Genomic DNA, 20,856 nt, shown 5'->3' on the forward strand with positions numbered 1-20,856 from the left:
GAAGTAAGGAGAACACTTGGTAAATAAGTAGCCTCTCAAAATATAACTTCGTATGCAGCCTCATAAATATAGGTTCAATCAATGTAGAATTAACATCGGGTCTCATAATGGCACAAAATGCCATCCGTACCTGTAATACCTTCGTAGACTGGGAAACAGCTGATTGGTTCATGCATCGAAAGAAATCTGGCATGTAGGGTAACAACTGAAGCTATTCGTCTCTGTTCTTTGTTTTATTTCTAATAAAAGATCTGGAATTAAAAAATGTATGCACGTATACTTATCTGTGTGAAAACAGTGTGCTGCAAATGGGTGTGTCACTTGTTCACATGGGCAAAGTTTGACTCCAGGCTCATGTTCAGGGGTGGGTTCCACTCGCCGGAGGAATGTCGGGCTTTTTTCACTTTTAAAAGCAAGAGAAGCCAGCTTTGAGCTACCGTGCCAGGTAGATCGCCTGGCTGACCATGGACCTCACTGGATGACCCCTGCTGAAAGGGGAAAGTCCACGCTGCAGCAAGCGCCCACTTCTCTTAGAGGCCAACTCGGCAGGAAGATGCTGTGGGGTAGCCTGCTATCCGGCCCATGTGCGGCTGGCGATTTCTGCCAGGGTATTTGGTGTTTATCTTCTGCTGCGGCTGGGAGCGGTAGCTCTCAGAGAAGGTGGTCCGTGCCTGTTGAGAGCGGTGATATATTTTTTCTAAGCACTTGCATGGTTGACTTTAGCGGAATGGAAGATTGCATGCTTAAATGCATCCTGCTCTCCGGTGTGTCGCTAAGAGGCAGCAAGTGCAGCACCTAGAAGGCGCCAGACGTAGCGCCCCCGGCCTGCACTCCAGAGGCCGGGGTAATTGATAATGGACCCTGCTGAGCAAGTGCGAGGACAGCGGCCCTGGGTGGCTGTGGGGGCGCAGCAGGGTGCCGTGGCGCGCAGTTTGGGTTCCCTGCAGCCGGCACGAGCCTCTGAGGAGGAGCGAGAGACGAGCACTGGAAAGGCAGCGGAGCCGAGGGCTGCGGTTCCTGGTTGGTGTAAAGCGGGGATTAGGGTTAAAGAGTGTGAGGTTGGGCCCTCGGGCCCTGGCTGCCAGGTGAGACACGAAGGTGTGTCCTGCTAAAGGGCACCCCGATAAAACCCAGAAACAGAGCTCGCGGAGGCGTGTCACATGCGTGATGATATCATATCCGGCCCCCTCTTTCTCAGTTGTCAGGATGGCCGAGCGGTCTAAGGCGCCAGACTCAAGAGCTGTCTCTTCCCCTCAGCTGGGTGTTCTGGTCTCCGATTGGAGGCGTGGGTTCAAATCCCACTTCTGACACAACATTGTTTTTGCTCACTTAAACTCTCCATATTTACACACAGGTCATGGGAGTGCGGCGCAGCAGCGGAGTTAGAGGACGGGGAGCAGCGACCCCCTACAAGTGTGAACATGAAGAGAGCTCTCGTCCCCGCCCGTGTGCAGACATAAAGAGCTCTCGTCCCCGCCCGTGTGCAGACATAAATAACGAAATTGTAAAGTGAAGTCCCGAAAGGGCGCTGTTAATTTTTATAAAACCACTGTTGGAGGTGCGAACCCGAAGATAAAAAACAGTACAGCACAAAAAAATGTATCAGCGGCCAAATGGGGCTCGAACCCACGACCCTGAGATTAAGAGTCTCATGCTTTACCAACTGAGCTAGCCGGGCCACATAACACAGACCTTGCGGTCCTTTTTGTGACCCCTCTGCAGAAACACACGTGTGCCGATTCCACTGTGTATTTTAAAGCTCCCGCTTCCAGTGCTGCAGCTCCCTCTGTCTCTACCTCTCGCTCTGCCTCAGTCTCATCACACCCCCCTGCCTGCCTCTGGATGGACCAAGCTGACACTCCACACTCACTGCTAGGAAGCCGCCTCTCCGCTCCCCGTTCGCCCTCTCCCTTCACTTCAATGGAAATATTCCAAAGCAGACGCTCTCCGCCTCCAGCCCCTTGCACCCCTGGCAGCTCTGCACCTCTGCAGGAGGCTCAAGGACGCGTGTCTGTCCAGCAGCTAGAGAATGGGGCTTTTCTGCATCTCATTTATACTTCCTTTTTTCGCTGGATTCAAGGACATGACAAACACACACTCCCACAGAGAGACTGTGAAGGACAGACTGAGCCCGCAGCGCCTCACAGCCGGCCTACAGTGAGCTACAGCAGCTGAACACAGTCAACGTACAACTCAATAGCACAGCTACAGGGCGCTTGTGAGGCCCTGGCAGGGACTGTCTCAGAAGGCCACACTGGCGCAGTGCAAACAGCTGCACCAAAGCTGCGCAGAAGCATCACAGGAACAGACTGGCACAGTGCAGACAGCTACACCACTGTAATCAAGAAGCACCTCAGGTACAGGCTGGTGCAGAACAGACTGGTGCAATGCAAAGCCCTGTACCCTGGAGGTGTGGAAGGATCACAGGTGCAGACTGGCACAGGACAGGCTCGTGCAATGCAGAGAGCTACAGCACTGATGTGAAGTGTCAAGATACAGACTGACACAGGGCAGACTGGTGCAATGCAGAGAGCTACAGCACTGATGTGAAGTATCACAGGAATGGCTGGAGCATAGTAGACTGCTGCCATGCAGAGCTACAGCACTGATGTGAAGCATCACATGTACAGACTGGCACAAGGCAGACTGGCACAATGCAAAGACCTACAGCACTGATATGAAGCATCACAGCTACAGACTGGCACATGACAGATTGGCACAATGTAGGCAGCTGCAATATGGTGTTTAATAAGCCTCACAGGTGCAGACTGGCATAGGGCATAGCTACAGCACTGATGTGAAGTATGAACGTCGGGACTGGCACAAGGTAGACTGGCACTGTGCAAAGATTTGAAGCATGGAGCTGTAGAAGGATCACAGGTGCAGACTGGCATAGGGCTGACTGACACAAAGTAGAGACCTAAAGGACAGATGGGACCTATCACAAGCACAGACTGGCATAGGGCACGCTGGCATAATGCAGAAAGTTACAGCACAATTCATATATGATGATTTTATATGTATTATTGAGATAGCCATCCATGTTTTTTCTTAATAGTCAATAGCAGATTATTAGCACTGTTTCCTTTCATTAACAGGATCGGATAACAAGGGCGCATGAGTACTAGGAGAGACGATACCGGCATGGAACGTGCACCAGGGTTCGGTTGGTGGCTTCAATTTGTTTTCTTCGTTGGAGTTGGAAGATTTCAATTCTTAGAGTGCAGGTTATTTTGTTTGGTTATTGCAAAGAAAGATGAAGGACTAAGGAGGCAGAGATATTTATATGGAGAGCAGGCCTGGGATTGGGCATGTTATGGACTACTGGGAATGTTGGGATATGTAGTTTTTAACATTGATTGGCTGCTGTGACAATCCGCGCCTCTGTGTCCTTAATAGAATTGAAAATTCGTGACGCAATAGCTAGAATTTATGGGGATTAAAGTACAGGTTTCTGGATGTGTTTAGAGGAGGCAGGGCTAAACCCGGCTTTGAGGCACCTTTCGTGAGTGGAAAGCGCTGTGGAATATGATGGGAGAGATTGTGAGGCAAACTGCAGGAGTTGTGTTTTCAAAGCCTGAGTAGTATTGGTGAAAAGCAGGAAGTCTGTAAAAAAAATTGGAATAAACCTTAAACAAAAAAATACTAATTGCTTAACTGGGGGCTCGAACCCGTGACCCTGATATTAAAAGGCTCGTGCACTACCAAGTGAGATAACCCTGCTCCTTTAGCTAGGCTTGGGCAATATATCTCTTTTCTGTGATGCACTAGGGAGTGCTGTCAGTAGAAGTCATTTCTTTTTAAGACCTCTGACTTCAGTCATGATCCTCTCCCTTTCTCTACCTCTTGCTCTGCTCCAGTCTCATGGACCACTTTCCCTAGACCTGCCTCTAGCTACAAACATGCATCTCTCTCTCTCAGCCTGTCTCAGGGTATATACATGTATCTGTCTCTTTGGACCTGTCTCTGGGTACATACATTTGTCTGTCCAAACTTTCCTCTGTGCACATATATGCATCTGACTCTCTGGATAGGACTCTGGTTACATATATGCACCTGTCTCCGCTTACAGTCGCCTGCCTGTCTATGTCTCTTTACTTCAATGGAAATACTCTAAAGCAGCCCACCCCCTGCACACGTCCCTACCTACCTTGCCGTTCTCGAATGCCACTTTATTAGTGGAATTTTTTCTATTCTAAGCAGGCCTCCCCCCACACTTTACTACTGGCTTGTGGCCCTCCCTGAGCATATTAGCCTGCTTTGAAGTTTGTCAGCTTTACTTCCCACTTTATTTGAAGTTCCTATTGGCAGTTTCCTCTGCCCCTTTCAAATTCCCACTTTTCTGACCTGACACTCTACAGCAGTGCTTCCCAACCTTTTGACTTGTGTGAACCCCCACTTTATCACTACTGGAACCTGGGGACCCCCAATGAACCATTATTGGAATCTGGGGACCCCCCACTGAGTCATTACTGAAAGCTGGGGACCTAATCTGTTACTATTATTTGATTTTCTAAGTAATCACGGCCCCCAGAGGAGGCTTTGCGGACTCCTAGGGGTCCCCGGACCACAGGTTGGGAACCACTGCTCTACAGCATGGATGGTTATGAAGGAGAATCTGGGGAAGTTACCTTTTATTATGACTCCGTGGGGTCATTTGAGCGAGACCTTGTCTATGCCCTCGATGCTGGTGTTCGGCACACAGTCAATGTGGCCTTAGATAAAGCTACCCAGACGATTAAGCATCTCTTATTGGGTTTCACTGATCAGCAGGGCTGGGTCCCACATTGCAGCAGCCAGGAAGAGCTGCCGTTTTCGCAAGACCCTTCCGGCTCAAGTTCTGTTGCAAACCCTCACCAAGCTGATTTGAACAAATTGTAGAATCCTTGACTAGGGCGAACTGTTTCTCATCCTCATAGTCTCTTCATCTAAGAGCTGAGAGTAAGGAGGATTCAGATTCCTCGTCTTCCTCTAACAATCCGGATAAGGACACTGATTCTCCTCCCTGTAAATGAAAAGCCAAATCACGGCACACTCAAGTGGCTTCTCAGCCTCTGAAAGTACTCACTTTCGAACCCGAAGATACTGTCCACCCTAGATCTTACTCCTGGGCTCCGCCTTCGGAGGTAGCCGAATACGTTCAAGCACACATTCGGCATTGTTTCGACAAAGATGTCAGGTCTCGGCTGAGATCTGAATGTCCTAGACATGATTTTCCCTCAAAGGTTACTGAGACTACGGAGATAGATCCCACCCTGGTAACCTATCTTAAGAATTTCTCCAAAGACCTTAAAAAGGGCATTGATCGTGCCTGGTGAGGCTGTCAGGACAAACTCCTGGATGTCTCAGGCCCTCCTACTAAGATCTTGGAGCTGGGTTTTTAGGCTAAGGCATCAGGTATCCCTGTTAACCCTGAAGTTCTGGTTGGTTGGGCCCAGAGAGCCTTGTGCTTTCTGGAAAACCCAAAGTGAGCTATCTCTAGTGAGTGGCGGCGCTCCATTTTTAATCAAGATGGATCCCAAACTGACAGATTTGGCCTCGTCTGAATCAGGTCCTTTGGCTGAGGGACTGCTTTTTGGCTCTCCTTTTCTCAAGGAACTTTCAGGGTGCCACAGCGCACAGTTTGGGAATCACTGCTGTCCACGCTCCAGCACCATTTCCAGGGAAGTGTTAATAAACTGAAAACATTTTTTTACAAATGGAGAACAGGGCGGTAGTATTTATAGTGACTGTGTTTCACAAACTTGAGAAAGTTGGCTCAACAGAATAATTAAAGTGACTGCTTCACAGCAGGTGGGAGGCACTGTAATCCAGAACTGGACCTTAACACCAAGGACCCTGGGTAGAACAAAGAGGCGTTATGAAGTTGATTCCACAAAAATCATTCATTAAAAACTTTTTGTTTTTGTGTTCTAAAAAAAAAGTGCCAAGGAAAACAATTCTATAATTTATTACTTTACACCAGGCTCACTCTGAAACATTCTTAACCTAAACTTTATACAACCACAGAACCCATTTGTTAAAAATGTGTATTTGTATTAATGTTCAAACAGACCAAAACTCCATAATAAAACATTAAATATAAGGTGCACAATGCTCTGTGGATACTGAGCAGATACTGGAACACAGTATGTAATGTCATCTTATTTTGTGTGCATCTTGTGAACCAGTGAAGTAAGGAGAACACTTGGTAAATAAGTAGCCTCTCAAAATATAACTTCGTATGCAGCCTCATAAATATAGGTTCAATCAATGTAGAATTAACATCGGGTCTCATAATGGCACAAAATGCCATCCGTACCTGTAATACCTTCGTAGACTGGGAAACAGCTGATTGGTTCATGCATCGAAAGAAATCTGGCATGTAGGGTAACAACTGAAGCTATTCGTCTCTGTTCTTTGTTTTATTTCTAATAAAAGATCTGGAATTAAAAAATGTATGCACATATACTTATCTGTGTGAAAACAGTGTGCTGCAAATGGGTGTGTCACTTGTTCACATGGGCAAAGTTTGACTCCAGGCTCATGTTCAGGGGTGGGTTCCACTCGCCGGAGGAATGTCGGGCTTTTTTCACTTTTAAAAGCAAGAGAAGCCAGCTTTGAGCTACCGTGCCAGGTAGATCGCCTGGCTGACCATGGACCTCACTGGATGACCCCTGCTGAAAGGGGAAAGTCCACGCTGCAGCAAGCGCCCACTTCTCTTAGAGGCCAACTCAGCAGGAAGATGCTGTGGGGTAGCCTGCTATCCGGCCCATGTGCGGCTGGCGATTTCTGCCAGGGTATTTGGTGTTTATCTTCTGCTGCGGCTGGGAGCGGTAGCTCTCAGAGAAGGTGGTCCGTGCCTGTTGAGAGCGGTGATATATTTTTTCTAAGCACTTGCATGGTTGACTTTAGCGGAATGGAAGATTGCATGCTTAAATGCATCCTGCTCTCCGGTGTGTCGCTAAGAGGCAGCAAGTGCAGCACCTAGAAGGCGCCAGACGTAGCGCCCCCGGCCTGCACTCCAGAGGCCGGGGTAATTGATAATGGACCCTGCTGAGCAAGTGCGAGGACAGCGGCCCTGGGTGGCTGTGGGGGCGCAGCAGGGTGCCGTGGCGCGCAGTTTGGGTTCCCTGCAGCCGGCACGAGCCTCTGAGGAGGAGCGAGAGACGAGCACTGGAAAGGCAGCGGAGCCGAGGGCTGCGGTTCCTGGTTGGTGTAAAGCGGGGATTAGGGTTAAAGAGTGTGAGGTTGGGCCCTCGGGCCCTGGCTGCCAGGTGAGACACGAAGGTGTGTCCTGCTAAAGGGCACCCCGATAAAACCCAGAAACAGAGCTCGCGGAGGCGTGTCACATGCGTGATGATATCATATCCGGCCTCCACCTATCTCAGTTGTCAGGATGGCCGAGCGGTCTAAGGCGCCAGACTCAAGAGCTGTCTCTTCCCCTCAGCTGGGTGTTCTGGTCTCCGATTGGAGGCGTGGGTTCAAATCCCACTTCTGACACAACATTGTTTTTGCTCACTTAAACTCTCCATATTTACACACAGGTCATGGGAGTGCGGCGCAGCAGCGGAGTTAGAGGACGGGGAGCAGCGACCCCCTACAAGTGTGAACATGAAGAGAGCTCTCGTCCCCGCCCGTGTGCAGACATAAAGAGCTCTCGTCCCCGCCCGTGTGCAGACATAAATAACGAAATTGTAAAGTGAAGTCCCGAAAGGGCGCTGTTAATTTTTATAAAACCACTGTTGGAGGTGCGAACCCGAAGATAAAAAACAGTACAGCACAAAAAAATGTATCAGCGGCCAAATGGGGCTCGAACCCACGACCCTGAGATTAAGAGTCTCATGCTTTACCAACTGAGCTAGCCGGGCCACATAACACAGACCTTGCGGTCCTTTTTGTGACCCCTCTGCAGAAACACACGTGTGCCGATTCCACTGTGTATTTTAAAGCTCCCGCTTCCAGTGCTGCAGCTCCCTCTGTCTCTACCTCTCGCTCTGCCTCAGTCTCATCACACCCCCCTGCCTGCCTCTGGATGGACCAAGCTGACACTCCACACTCACTGCTAGGAAGCCGCCTCTCCGCTCCCCGTTCGCCCTCTCCCTTCACTTCAATGGAAATATTCCAAAGCAGACGCTCTCCGCCTCCAGCCCCTTGCACCCCTGGCAGCTCTGCACCTCTGCAGGAGGCTCAAGGACGCGTGTCTGTCCAGCAGCTAGAGAATGGGGCTTTTCTGCATCTCATTTATACTTCCTTTTTTCGCTGGATTCAAGGACATGACAAACACACACTCCCACAGAGAGACTGTGAAGGACAGACTGAGCCCGCAGCGCCTCACAGCCGGCCTACAGTGAGCTACAGCAGCTGAACACAGTCAACGTACAACTCAATAGCACAGCTACAGGGCGCTTGTGAGGCCCTGGCAGGGACTGTCTCAGAAGGCCACACTGGCGCAGTGCAAACAGCTGCACCAAAGCTGCGCAGAAGCATCACAGGAACAGACTGGCACAGTGCAGACAGCTACACCACTGTAATCAAGAAGCACCTCAGGTACAGGCTGGTGCAGAACAGACTGGTGCAATGCAAAGCCCTGTACCCTGGAGGTGTGGAAGGATCACAGGTGCAGACTGGCACAGGACAGGCTCGTGCAATGCAGAGAGCTACAGCACTGATGTGAAGTGTCAAGATACAGACTGACACAGGGCAGACTGGTGCAATGCAGAGAGCTACAGCACTGATGTGAAGTATCACAGGAATGGCTGGAGCATAGTAGACTGCTGCCATGCAGAGCTACAGCACTGATGTGAAGCATCACATGTACAGACTGGCACAAGGCAGACTGGCACAATGCAAAGACCTACAGCACTGATATGAAGCATCACAGCTACAGACTGGCACATGACAGATTGGCACAATGTAGGCAGCTGCAATATGGTGTTTAATAAGCCTCACAGGTGCAGACTGGCATAGGGCATAGCTACAGCACTGATGTGAAGTATGAACGTCGGGACTGGCACAAGGTAGACTGGCACTGTGCAAAGATTTGAAGCATGGAGCTGTAGAAGGATCACAGGTGCAGACTGGCATAGGGCTGACTGACACAAAGTAGAGACCTAAAGGACAGATGGGACCTATCACAAGCACAGACTGGCATAGGGCACGCTGGCATAATGCAGAAAGTTACAGCACAATTCATATATGATGATTTTATATGTATTATTGAGATAGCCATCCATGTTTTTTCTTAATAGTCAATAGCAGATTATTAGCACTGTTTCCTTTCATTAACAGGATCGGATAACAAGGGCGCATGAGTACTAGGAGAGACGATACCGGCATGGAACGTGCACCAGGGTTCGGTTGGTGGCTTCAATTTGTTTTCTTCGTTGGAGTTGGAAGATTTCAATTCTTAGAGTGCAGGTTATTTTGTTTGGTTATTGCAAAGAAAGATGAAGGACTAAGGAGGCAGAGATATTTATATGGAGAGCAGGCCTGGGATTGGGCATGTTATGGACTACTGGGAATGTTGGGATATGTAGTTTTTAACATTGATTGGCTGCTGTGACAATCCGCGCCTCTGTGTCCTTAATAGAATTGAAAATTCGTGACGCAATAGCTAGAATTTATGGGGATTAAAGTACAGGTTTCTGGATGTGTTTAGAGGAGGCAGGGCTAAACCCGGCTTTGAGGCACCTTTCGTGAGTGGAAAGCGCTGTGGAATATGATGGGAGAGATTGTGAGGCAAACTGCAGGAGTTGTGTTTTCAAAGCCTGAGTAGTATTGGTGAAAAGCAGGAAGTCTGTAAAAAAAATTGGAATAAACCTTAAACAAAAAAATACTAATTGCTTAACTGGGGGCTCGAACCCGTGACCCTGATATTAAAAGGCTCGTGCACTACCAAGTGAGATAACCCTGCTCCTTTAGCTAGGCTTGGGCAATATATCTCTTTTCTGTGATGCACCAGGGAGTGCTGTCAGTAGAAGTCATTTCTTTTTAAGACCTCTGACTTCAGTCATGATCCTCTCCCTTTCTCTACCTCTTGCTCTGCTCCAGTCTCATGGACCACTTTCCCTAGACCTGCCTCTAGCTACAAACATGCATCTCTCTCTCTCAGCCTGTCTCAGGGTATATACATGTATCTGTCTCTTTGGACCTGTCTCTGGGTACATACATTTGTCTGTCCAAACTTTCCTCTGTGCACATATATGCATCTGACTCTCTGGATAGGACTCTGGTTACATATATGCACCTGTCTCCGCTTACAGTCGCCTGCCTGTCTATGTCTCTTTACTTCAATGGAAATACTCTAAAGCAGCCCACCCCCTGCACACGTCCCTACCTACCTTGCCGTTCTCGAATGCCACTTTATTAGTGGAATTTTTTCTATTCTAAGCAGGCCTCCCCCCACACTTTACTACTGGCTTGTGGCCCTCCCTGAGCATATTAGCCTGCTTTGAAGTTTGTCAGCTTTACTTCCCACTTTATTTGAAGTTCCTATTGGCAGTTTCCTCTGCCCCTTTCAAATTCCCACTTTTCTGACCTGACACTCTACAGCAGTGCTTCCCAACCTTTTGACTTGTGTGAACCCCCACTTTATCACTACTGGAACCTGGGGACCCCCAATGAACCATTATTGGAATCTGGGGACCCCCCACTGAGTCATTACTGAAAGCTGGGGACCTAATCTGTTACTATTATTTGATTTTCTAAGTAATCACGGCCCCCAGAGGAGGCTTTGCGGACTCCTAGGGGTCCCCGGACCACAGGTTGGGAACCACTGCTCTACAGCATGGATGGTTATGAAGGAGAATCTGGGGAAGTTACCTTTTATTATGACTCCGTGGGGTCATTTGAGCGAGACCTTGTCTATGCCCTCGATGCTGGTGTTCGGCACACAGTCAATGTGGCCTTAGATAAAGCTACCCAGACGATTAAGCATCTCTTATTGGGTTTCACTGATCAGCAGGGCTGGGTCCCACATTGCAGCAGCCAGGAAGAGCTGCCGTTTTCGCAAGACCCTTCCGGCTCAAGTTCTGTTGCAAACCCTCACCAAGCTGATTTGAACAAATTGTAGAATCCTTGACTAGGGCGAACTGTTTCTCATCCTCATAGTCTCTTCATCTAAGAGCTGAGAGTAAGGAGGATTCAGATTCCTCGTCTTCCTCTAACAATCCGGATAAGGACACTGATTCTCCTCCCTGTAAATGAAAAGCCAAATCACGGCACACTCAAGTGGCTTCTCAGCCTCTGAAAGTACTCACTTTCGAACCCGAAGATACTGTCCACCCTAGATCTTACTCCTGGGCTCCGCCTTCGGAGGTAGCCGAATACGTTCAAGCACACATTCGGCATTGTTTCGACAAAGATGTCAGGTCTCGGCTGAGATCTGAATGTCCTAGACATGATTTTCCCTCAAAGGTTACTGAGACTACGGAGATAGATCCCACCCTGGTAACCTATCTTAAGAATTTCTCCAAAGACCTTAAAAAGGGCATTGATCGTGCCTGGTGAGGCTGTCAGGACAAACTCCTGGATGTCTCAGGCCCTCCTACTAAGATCTTGGAGCTGGGTTTTTAGGCTAAGGCATCAGGTATCCCTGTTAACCCTGAAGTTCTGGTTGGTTGGGCCCAGAGAGCCTTGTGCTTTCTGGAAAACCCAAAGTGAGCTATCTCTAGTGAGTGGCGGCGCTCCATTTTTAATCAAGATGGATCCCAAACTGACAGATTTGGCCTCGTCTGAATCAGGTCCTTTGGCTGAGGGACTGCTTTTTGGCTCTCCTTTTCTCAAGGAACTTTCAGGGTGCCACAGCGCACAGTTTGGGAATCACTGCTGTCCACGCTCCAGCACCATTTCCAGGGAAGTGTTAATAAACTGAAAACATTTTTTTACAAATGGAGAACAGGGCGGTAGTATTTATAGTGACTGTGTTTCACAAACTTGAGAAAGTTGGCTCAACAGAATAATTAAAGTGACTGCTTCACAGCAGGTGGGAGGCACTGTAATCCAGAACTGGACCTTAACACCAAGGACCCTGGGTAGAACAAAGAGGCGTTATGAAGTTGATTCCACAAAAATCATTCATTAAAAACTTTTTGTTTTTGTGTTCTAAAAAAAAAGTGCCAAGGAAAACAATTCTATAATTTATTACTTTACACCAGGCTCACTCTGAAACATTCTTAACCTAAACTTTATACAACCACAGAACCCATTTGTTAAAAATGTGTATTTGTATTAATGTTCAAACAGACCAAAACTCCATAATAAAACATTAAATATAAGGTGCACAATGCTCTGTGGATACTGAGCAGATACTGGAACACAGTATGTAATGTCATCTTATTTTGTGTGCATCTTGTGAACCAGTGAAGTAAGGAGAACACTTGGTAAATAAGTAGCCTCTCAAAATATAACTTCGTATGCAGCCTCATAAATATAGGTTCAATCAATGTAGAATTAACATCGGGTCTCATAATGGCACAAAATGCCATCCGTACCTGTAATACCTTCGTAGACTGGGAAACAGCTGATTGGTTCATGCATCGAAAGAAATCTGGCATGTAGGGTAACAACTGAAGCTATTCGTCTCTGTTCTTTGTTTTATTTCTAATAAAAGATCTGGAATTAAAAAATGTATGCACATATACTTATCTGTGTGAAAACAGTGTGCTGCAAATGGGTGTGTCACTTGTTCACATGGGCAAAGTTTGACTCCAGGCTCATGTTCAGGGGTGGGTTCCACTCGCCGGAGGAATGTCGGGCTTTTTTCACTTTTAAAAGCAAGAGAAGCCAGCTTTGAGCTACCGTGCCAGGTAGATCGCCTGGCTGACCATGGACCTCACTGGATGACCCCTGCTGAAAGGGGAAAGTCCACGCTGCAGCAAGCGCCCACTTCTCTTAGAGGCCAACTCAGCAGGAAGATGCTGTGGGGTAGCCTGCTATCCGGCCCATGTGCGGCTGGCGATTTCTGCCAGGGTATTTGGTGTTTATCTTCTGCTGCGGCTGGGAGCGGTAGCTCTCAGAGAAGGTGGTCCGTGCCTGTTGAGAGCGGTGATATATTTTTTCTAAGCACTTGCATGGTTGACTTTAGCGGAATGGAAGATTGCATGCTTAAATGCATCCTGCTCTCCGGTGTGTCGCTAAGAGGCAGCAAGTGCAGCACCTAGAAGGCGCCAGACGTAGCGCCCCCGGCCTGCACTCCAGAGGCCGGGGTAATTGATAATGGACCCTGCTGAGCAAGTGCGAGGACAGCGGCCCTGGGTGGCTGTGGGGGCGCAGCAGGGTGCCGTGGCGCGCAGTTTGGGTTCCCTGCAGCCGGCACGAGCCTCTGAGGAGGAGCGAGAGACGAGCACTGGAAAGGCAGCGGAGCCGAGGGCTGCGGTTCCTGGTTGGTGTAAAGCGGGGATTAGGGTTAAAGAGTGTGAGGTTGGGCCCTCGGGCCCTGGCTGCCAGGTGAGACACGAAGGTGTGTCCTGCTAAAGGGCACCCCGATAAAACCCAGAAACAGAGCTCGCGGAGGCGTGTCACATGCGTGATGATATCATATCCGGCCTCCACCTATCTCAGTTGTCAGGATGGCCGAGCGGTCTAAGGCGCCAGACTCAAGAGCTGTCTCTTCCCCTCAGCTGGGTGTTCTGGTCTCCGATTGGAGGCGTGGGTTCAAATCCCACTTCTGACACAACATTGTTTTTGCTCACTTAAACTCTCCATATTTACACACAGGTCATGGGAGTGCGGCGCAGCAGCGGAGTTAGAGGACGGGGAGCAGCGACCCCCTACAAGTGTGAACATGAAGAGAGCTCTCGTCCCCGCCCGTGTGCAGACATAAAGAGCTCTCGTCCCCGCCCGTGTGCAGACATAAATAACGAAATTGTAAAGTGAAGTCCCGAAAGGGCGCTGTTAATTTTTATAAAACCACTGTTGGAGGTGCGAACCCGAAGATAAAAAACAGTACAGCACAAAAAAATGTATCAGCGCCCAAATGGGGCTCGAACCCACGACCCTGAGATTAAGAGTCTCATGCTCTACCAACTGAGCTAGCCGGGCCACATAACACAAACCTTGCGGTCCTTTTTGTGACCCCTCTGCAGAAACACACGTGTGCCGATTCCACTGTGTATTTTAAAGCTCCCGCTTCCAGTGCTGCAGCTCCCTCTGTCTCTACCTCTCGCTCTGCCTCAGTCTCATCACACCCCCCTGCCTGCCTCTGGATGGACCAAGCTGACACTCCACACTCACTGCTAGGAAGCCGCCTCTCCGCTCCCCGTTCGCCCTCTCCCTTCACTTCAATGGAAATATTCCAAAGCAGACGCTCTCCGCCTCCAGCCCCTTGCACCCCTGGCAGCTCTGCACCTCTGCAGGAGGCTCAAGGACGCGTGTCTGTCCAGCAGCTAGAGAATGGGGCTTTTCTGCATCTCATTTATACTTCCTTTTTTCGCTGGATTCAAGGACATGACAAACACACACTCCCACAGAGAGACTGTGAAGGACAGACTGAGCCCGCAGCGCCTCACAGCCGGCCTACAGTGAGCTACAGCAGCTGAACACAGTCAACGTACAACTCAATAGCACAGCTACAGGGCGCTTGTGAGGCCCTGGCAGGGACTGTCTCAGAAGGCCACACTGGCGCAGTGCAAACAGCTGCACCAAAGCTGCGCAGAAGCATCACAGGAACAGACTGGCACAGTGCAGACAGCTACACCACTGTAATCAAGAAGCACCTCAGGTACAGGCTGGTGCAGAACAGACTGGTGCAATGCAAAGCCCTGTACCCTGGAGGTGTGGAAGGATCACAGGTGCAGACTGGCACAGGACAGGCTCGTGCAATGCAGAGAGCTACAGCACTGATGTGAAGTGTCAAGATACAGACTGACACAGGGCAGACTGGTGCAATGCAGAGAGCTACAGCACTGATGTGAAGTATCACAGGAATGGCTGGAGCATAGTAGACTGCTGCCATGCAGAGCTACAGCACTGATGTGAAGCATCACATGTACAGACTGGCACAAGGCAGACTGGCACAATGCAAAGACCTACAGCACTGATATGAAGCATCACAGCTACAGACTGGCACATGACAGATTGGCACAATGTAGGCAGCTGCAATATGGTGTTTAATAAGCCTCACAGGTGCAGACTGGCATAGGGCATAGCTACAGCACTGATGTGAAGTATGAACGTCGGGACTGGCACAAGGTAGACTGGCACTGTGCAAAGATTTGAAGCATGGAGCTGTAGAAGGATCACAGGTGCAGACTGGCATAGGGCTGACTGACACAAAGTAGAGACCTAAAGGACAGATGGGACCTATCACAAGCACAGACTGGCATAGGGCACGCTGGCATAATGCAGAAAGTTACAGCACAATTCATATATGATGATTTTATATGTATTATTGAGATAGCCATCCATGTTTTTTCTTAATAGTCAATAGCAGATTATTAGCACTGTTTCCTTTCATTAACAGGATCGGATAACAAGGGCGCATGAGTACTAGGAGAGACGATACCGGCATGGAACGTGCACCAGGGTTCGGTTGGTGGCTTCAATTTGTTTTCTTCGTTGGAGTTGGAAGATTTCAATTCTTAGAGTGCAGGTTATTTTGTTTGGTTATTGCAAAGAAAGATGAAGGACTAAGGAGGCAGAGATATTTATATGGAGAGCAGGCCTGGGATTGGGCATGTTATGGACTACTGGGAATGTTGGGATATGTAGTTTTTAACATTGATTGGCTGCTGTGACAATCCGCGCCTCTGTGTCCTTAATAGAATTGAAAATTCGTGACGCAATAGCTAGAATTTATGGGGATTAAAGTACAGGTTTCTGGATGTGTTTAGAGGAGGCAGGGCTAAACCCGGCTTTGAGGCACCTTTCGTGAGTGGAAAGCGCTGTGGAATATGATGGGAGAGATTGTGAGGCAAACTGCAGGAGTTGTGTTTTCAAAGCCTGAGTAGTATTGGTGAAAAGCAGGAAGTCTGTAAAAAAAATTGGAATAAACCTTAAACAAAAAAATACTAATTGCTTAACTGGGGGCTCGAACCCGTGACCCTGATATTAAAAGGCTCGTGCACTACCAAGTGAGATAACCCTGCTCCTTTAGCTAGGCTTGGGCAATATATCTCTTTTCTGTGATGCACCAGGGAGTGTTGTCAGTAGAAGTCATTTCTTTTTAAGACCTCTGACTTCAGTCATGATCCTCTCCCTTTCTCTACCTCTTGCTCTGCTCCAGTCTCATGGACCACTTTCCCTAGACCTGCCTCTAGCTACAAACATGCATCTCTCTCTCTCAGCCTGTCTCAGGGTATATACATGTATCTGTCTCTTTGGACCTGTCTCTGGGTACATACATTTGTCTGTCCAAACTTTCCTCTGTGCACATATATGCATCTGACTCTCTGGATAGGACTCTGGTTACATATATGCACCTGTCTCCGCTTACAGTCGCCTGCCTGTCTATGTCTCTTTACTTCAATGGAAATACTCTAAAGCAGCCCACCCCCTGCACACGTCCCTACCTACCTTGCCGTTCTCGAATGCCACTTTATTAGTGGAATTTTTTCTATTCTAAGCAGGCCTCCCCCCACACTTTACTACTGGCTTGTGGCCCTCCCTGAGCATATTAGCCTGCTTTGAAGTTTGTCAGCTTTACTTCCCACTTTATTTGAAGTTCCTATTGGCAGTTTCCTCTGCCCCTTTCAAATTCCCACTTTTCTGACCTGACACTCTACAGCAGTGCTTCCCAACCTTTTGACTTGTGTGAACCCCCACTTTATCACTACTGGAACCTGGGGACCCCCAATGAACCATTATTGGAATCTGGGGACCCCCCACTGAGTCATTACTGAAAGCTGGGGACCTAATCTGTTACTATTATTTGATTTTCTAAGTAATCACGGCCCCCAGAGGAGGCTTTGCGGACTCCTAGGGGTCCCCGGACCACAGGTTGGGAACCACTGCTCTACAGCATGGATGGTTATGAAGGAGAATCTGGGGAAGTTACCTTTTATTATGACTCCGTGGGGTCATTTGAGCGAGACCTTGTCTATGCCCTCGATGCTGGTGTTCGGCACACAGTCAATGTGGCCTTAGATAAAGCTACCCAGACGATTAAGCATCTCTTATTGGGTTTCACTGATCAGCAGGGCTGGGTCCCACATTGCAGCAGCCAGGAAGAGCTGCCGTTTTCGCAAGACCCTTCCGGCTCAAGTTCTGTTGCAAACCCTCACCAAGCTGATTTGAACAAATTGTAGAATCCTTGACTAGGGCGAACTGTTTCTCATCCTCATAGTCTCTTCATCTAAGAGCTGAGAGTAAGGAGGATTCAGATTCCTCGTCTTCCTCTAACAATCCGGATAAGGACACTGATTCTCCTCCCTGTAAATGAAAAGCCAAATCACGGCACACTCAAGTGGCTTCTCAGCCTCTGAAAGTACTCACTTTCGAACCCGAAGATACTGTCCACCCTAGATCTTACTCCTGGGCTCCGCCTTCGGAGGTAGCCGAATACGTTCAAGCACACATTCGGCATTGTTTCGACAAAGATGTCAGGTCTCGGCTGAGATCTGAATGTCCTAGACATGATTTTCCCTCAAAGGTTACTGAGACTACGGAGATAGATCCCACCCTGGTAACCTATCTTAAGAATTTCTCCAAAGACCTTAAAAAGGGCATTGATCGTGCCTGGTGAGGCTGTCAGGACAAACTCCTGGATGTCTCAGGCCCTCCTACTAAGATCTTGGAGCTGGGTTTTTAGGCTAAGGCATCAGGTATCCCTGTTAACCCTGAAGTTCTGGTTGGTTGGGCCCAGAGAGCCTTGTGCTTTCTGGAAAACCCAAAGTGAGCTATCTCTAGTGAGTGGCGGCGCTCCATTTTTAATCAAGATGGATCCCAAACTGACAGATTTGGCCTCGTCTGAATCAGGTCCTTTGGCTGAGGGACTGCTTTTTGGCTCTCCTTTTCTCAAGGAACTTTCAGGGTGCCACAGCGCACAGTTTGGGAATCACTGCTGTCCACGCTCCAGCACCATTTCCAGGGAAGTGTTAATAAACTGAAAACATTTTTTTACAAATGGAGAACAGGGCGGTAGTATTTATAGTGACTGTGTTTCACAAACTTGAGAAAGTTGGCTCAACAGAATAATTAAAGTGACTGCTTCACAGCAGGTGGGAGGCACTGTAATCCAGAACTGGACCTTAACACCAAGGACCCTGGGTAGAACAAAGAGGCGTTATGAAGTTGATTCCACAAAAATCATTCATTAAAAACTTTTTGTTTTTGTGTTCTAAAAAAAAAGTGCCAAGGAAAACAATTCTATAATTTATTACTTTACACCAGGCTCACTCTGAAACATTCTTAACCTAAACTTTATACAACCACAGAACCCATTTGTTAAAAATGTGTATTTGTATTAATGTTCAAACAGACCAAAACTCCATAATAAAACATTAAATATAAGGTGCACAATGCTCTGTGGATACTGAGCAGATACTGGAACACAGTATGTAATGTCATCTTATTTTGTGTGCATCTTGTGAACCAGTGAAGTAAGGAGAACACTTGGTAAATAAGTAGCCTCTCAAAATATAACTTCGTATGCAGCCTCATAAATATAGGTTCAATCAATGTAGAATTAACATCGGGTCTCATAATGGCACAAAATGCCATCCGTACCTGTAATACCTTCGTAGACTGGGAAACAGCTGATTGGTTCATGCATCGAAAGAAATCTGGCATGTAGGGTAACAACTGAAGCTATTCGTCTCTGTTCTTTGTTTTATTTCTAATAAAAGATCTGGAATTAAAAAATGTATGCACATATACTTATCTGTGTGAAAACAGTGTGCTGCAAATGGGTGTGTCACTTGTTCACATGGGCAAAGTTTGACTCCAGGCTCATGTTCAGGGGTGGGTTCCACTCGCCGGAGGAATGTCGGGCTTTTTTCACTTTTAAAAGCAAGAGAAGCCAGCTTTGAGCTACCGTGCCAGGTAGATCGCCTGGCTGACCATGGACCTCACTGGATGACCCCTGCTGAAAGGGGAAAGTCCACGCTGCAGCAAGCGCCCACTTCTCTTAGAGGCCAACTCAGCAGGAAGATGCTGTGGGGTAGCCTGCTATCCGGCCCATGTGCGGCTGGTGATTTCTGCCAGGGTATTTGGTGTTTATCTTCTGCTGCGGCTGGGAGCGGTAGCTCTCAGAGAAGGTGGTCCGTGCCTGTTGAGAGCGGTGATATATTTTTTCTAAGCACTTGCATGGTTGACTTTAGCGGAATGGAAGATTGCATGCTTAAATGCATCCTGCTCTCCGGTGTGTCGCTAAGAGGCAGCAAGTGCAGCACCTAGAAGGCGCCAGACGTAGCGCCCCCGGCCTGCACTCCAGAGGCCGGGGTAATTGATAATGGACCCTGCTGAGCAAGTGCGAGGACAGCGGCTCTGGGTGGCTCTGGGGGCGCAGCAGGGTGCCGTGGCGCGCAGTTTGTTGCGATGCTCGCGCACAGTGCTTCGCGCACAGTGTGTTTACACTGGGCACGAGCATCGCTAGGCAACGGGAGTTGGGCGGAGGTTGAGGAAAGACAGTTGCGAAGACGACGCGCTTCGGATTTCCTGTATCGGGGTCGCATTTAACGTTAAAATAAAAGCTTGTAAATCACATGAATTTCGTAACGTGATTCATCTCAACAAAATTGGCGACGAGTTATTAGCGACCCCGAGGAAGAACCCACACGTCCAGCAAGCAAATGTCTTCACAGCTTGAGGCAGGATTTAAAGGAAGTTGTAGGACTTGATATTTTCATGCTGTTTTCAACAGGACTTGGTGATTGATGTAGCGGTAGGATTAAGACTTTGTTTATCAGTTGTTTTATGCCAAGTAAACTAGACTGAAAATGTCTACACGCCGCATTTTACGTTTTCAGATTGTCTGACAGTGTCAAGCAAACAAGTCTCTTGTGCTCTTGCGCAGGGCCTGCGCACGTTTGATTATTATTTATTTTTTCGTAAGTCCATCATTTTTTCAAACTTAGCGAACTTGCTGGATTAATATTTTCTCCTTTCCAAGGAAATATTTGTTGTAAAGTTGTTTCATCATAATTTTTGGTCATGGCTTCTGGAAATGCATGGAATCTTAGCGCTCCTGAGCCATTCTTGCCAAAAGATGGAGAAGCTACTCTAAGATGGGAGGAATGGCGAGAATATTTTGTAAACTACATTTCAACTTTTGAAGATGAAGAAGAGCTTACTCCAGAAAAGAAGAAGAAAATTCTTTTACACTGTTTAGGTGCAAAGGGTTTGAAAATTTACAACAGTATTAACAAAAAGATTAGAGCACCTGAGCAAGGAGATGTTTTTAGCCATGCTCTTGAAGATCTCACAGAGTATTTTAGACCTGCCGTGTGCGTAGCTGTTGACCGATTTAAATTTTATCATAGGAAGCAACAATTTGAGGAATCTGTAGATGATTACGTTGCTGCACTCAAGAATTTGGCTTTGTCATGCAAGTTTGGTAATCTTCATGACGAACTCATTAGAGACCAAATTATAATGCACACTGCCAATCCACATATCCAAGAGAAACTTTGGTCTAGAGGGGAAGCACCGTTACGAGAGGTTATTGACATGGTCAAAAGCGCTGAACTCACTGGAAGATGCGCAAAGGCTGTTCTGCGCAGTGAAGAAAAATCATTTTCAAAGTTGGAAGACAATGCTACTATTGCCATAGTCAAGAAAAACAATGAATTATCGTCTAAGAGAGTCCATTTTTATCAAGGGGAGAAAGATAATTCATTCCTGAAAGACAAAAAATTTTGTTTCAGATGTGGCAGCAAATCTCATCTGGCAAATGATAGGAAATGTCCGGCTCGGAATCAGAAGTGCTCAAACTGTGGT

General features: G+C 47.9%; 3 non-coding genes across 3 annotated transcripts; all 3 read left to right on the forward strand.

The window, feature by feature from the left end:
* Positions 1–1,200: 1,200 nt before the first annotated feature.
* TRNAL-CAA (transfer RNA leucine (anticodon CAA)) lies at positions 1,201–1,310 on the forward strand. The gene is made up of 2 exons: positions 1,201–1,238; positions 1,265–1,310. It is a non-coding gene; the product is annotated as a tRNA-Leu (tRNA).
* Positions 1,311–7,372: 6,062 nt separating this feature from the next.
* TRNAL-CAA (transfer RNA leucine (anticodon CAA)) lies at positions 7,373–7,482 on the forward strand. Its single transcript has 2 exons — positions 7,373–7,410; positions 7,437–7,482. It is a non-coding gene; the product is annotated as a tRNA-Leu (tRNA).
* Positions 7,483–13,544: 6,062 nt separating this feature from the next.
* TRNAL-CAA (transfer RNA leucine (anticodon CAA)) lies at positions 13,545–13,654 on the forward strand. Its single transcript has 2 exons — positions 13,545–13,582; positions 13,609–13,654. It is a non-coding gene; the product is annotated as a tRNA-Leu (tRNA).
* The last annotated feature ends 7,202 nt before the right edge of the window (positions 13,655–20,856 follow it).

This window comes from Pleurodeles waltl, chromosome 6, assembly GCF_031143425.1.
Source record: "Pleurodeles waltl isolate 20211129_DDA chromosome 6, aPleWal1.hap1.20221129, whole genome shotgun sequence".
In the NCBI taxonomy this organism is placed as follows: Eukaryota; Metazoa; Chordata; class Amphibia; order Caudata; family Salamandridae; genus Pleurodeles; species Pleurodeles waltl.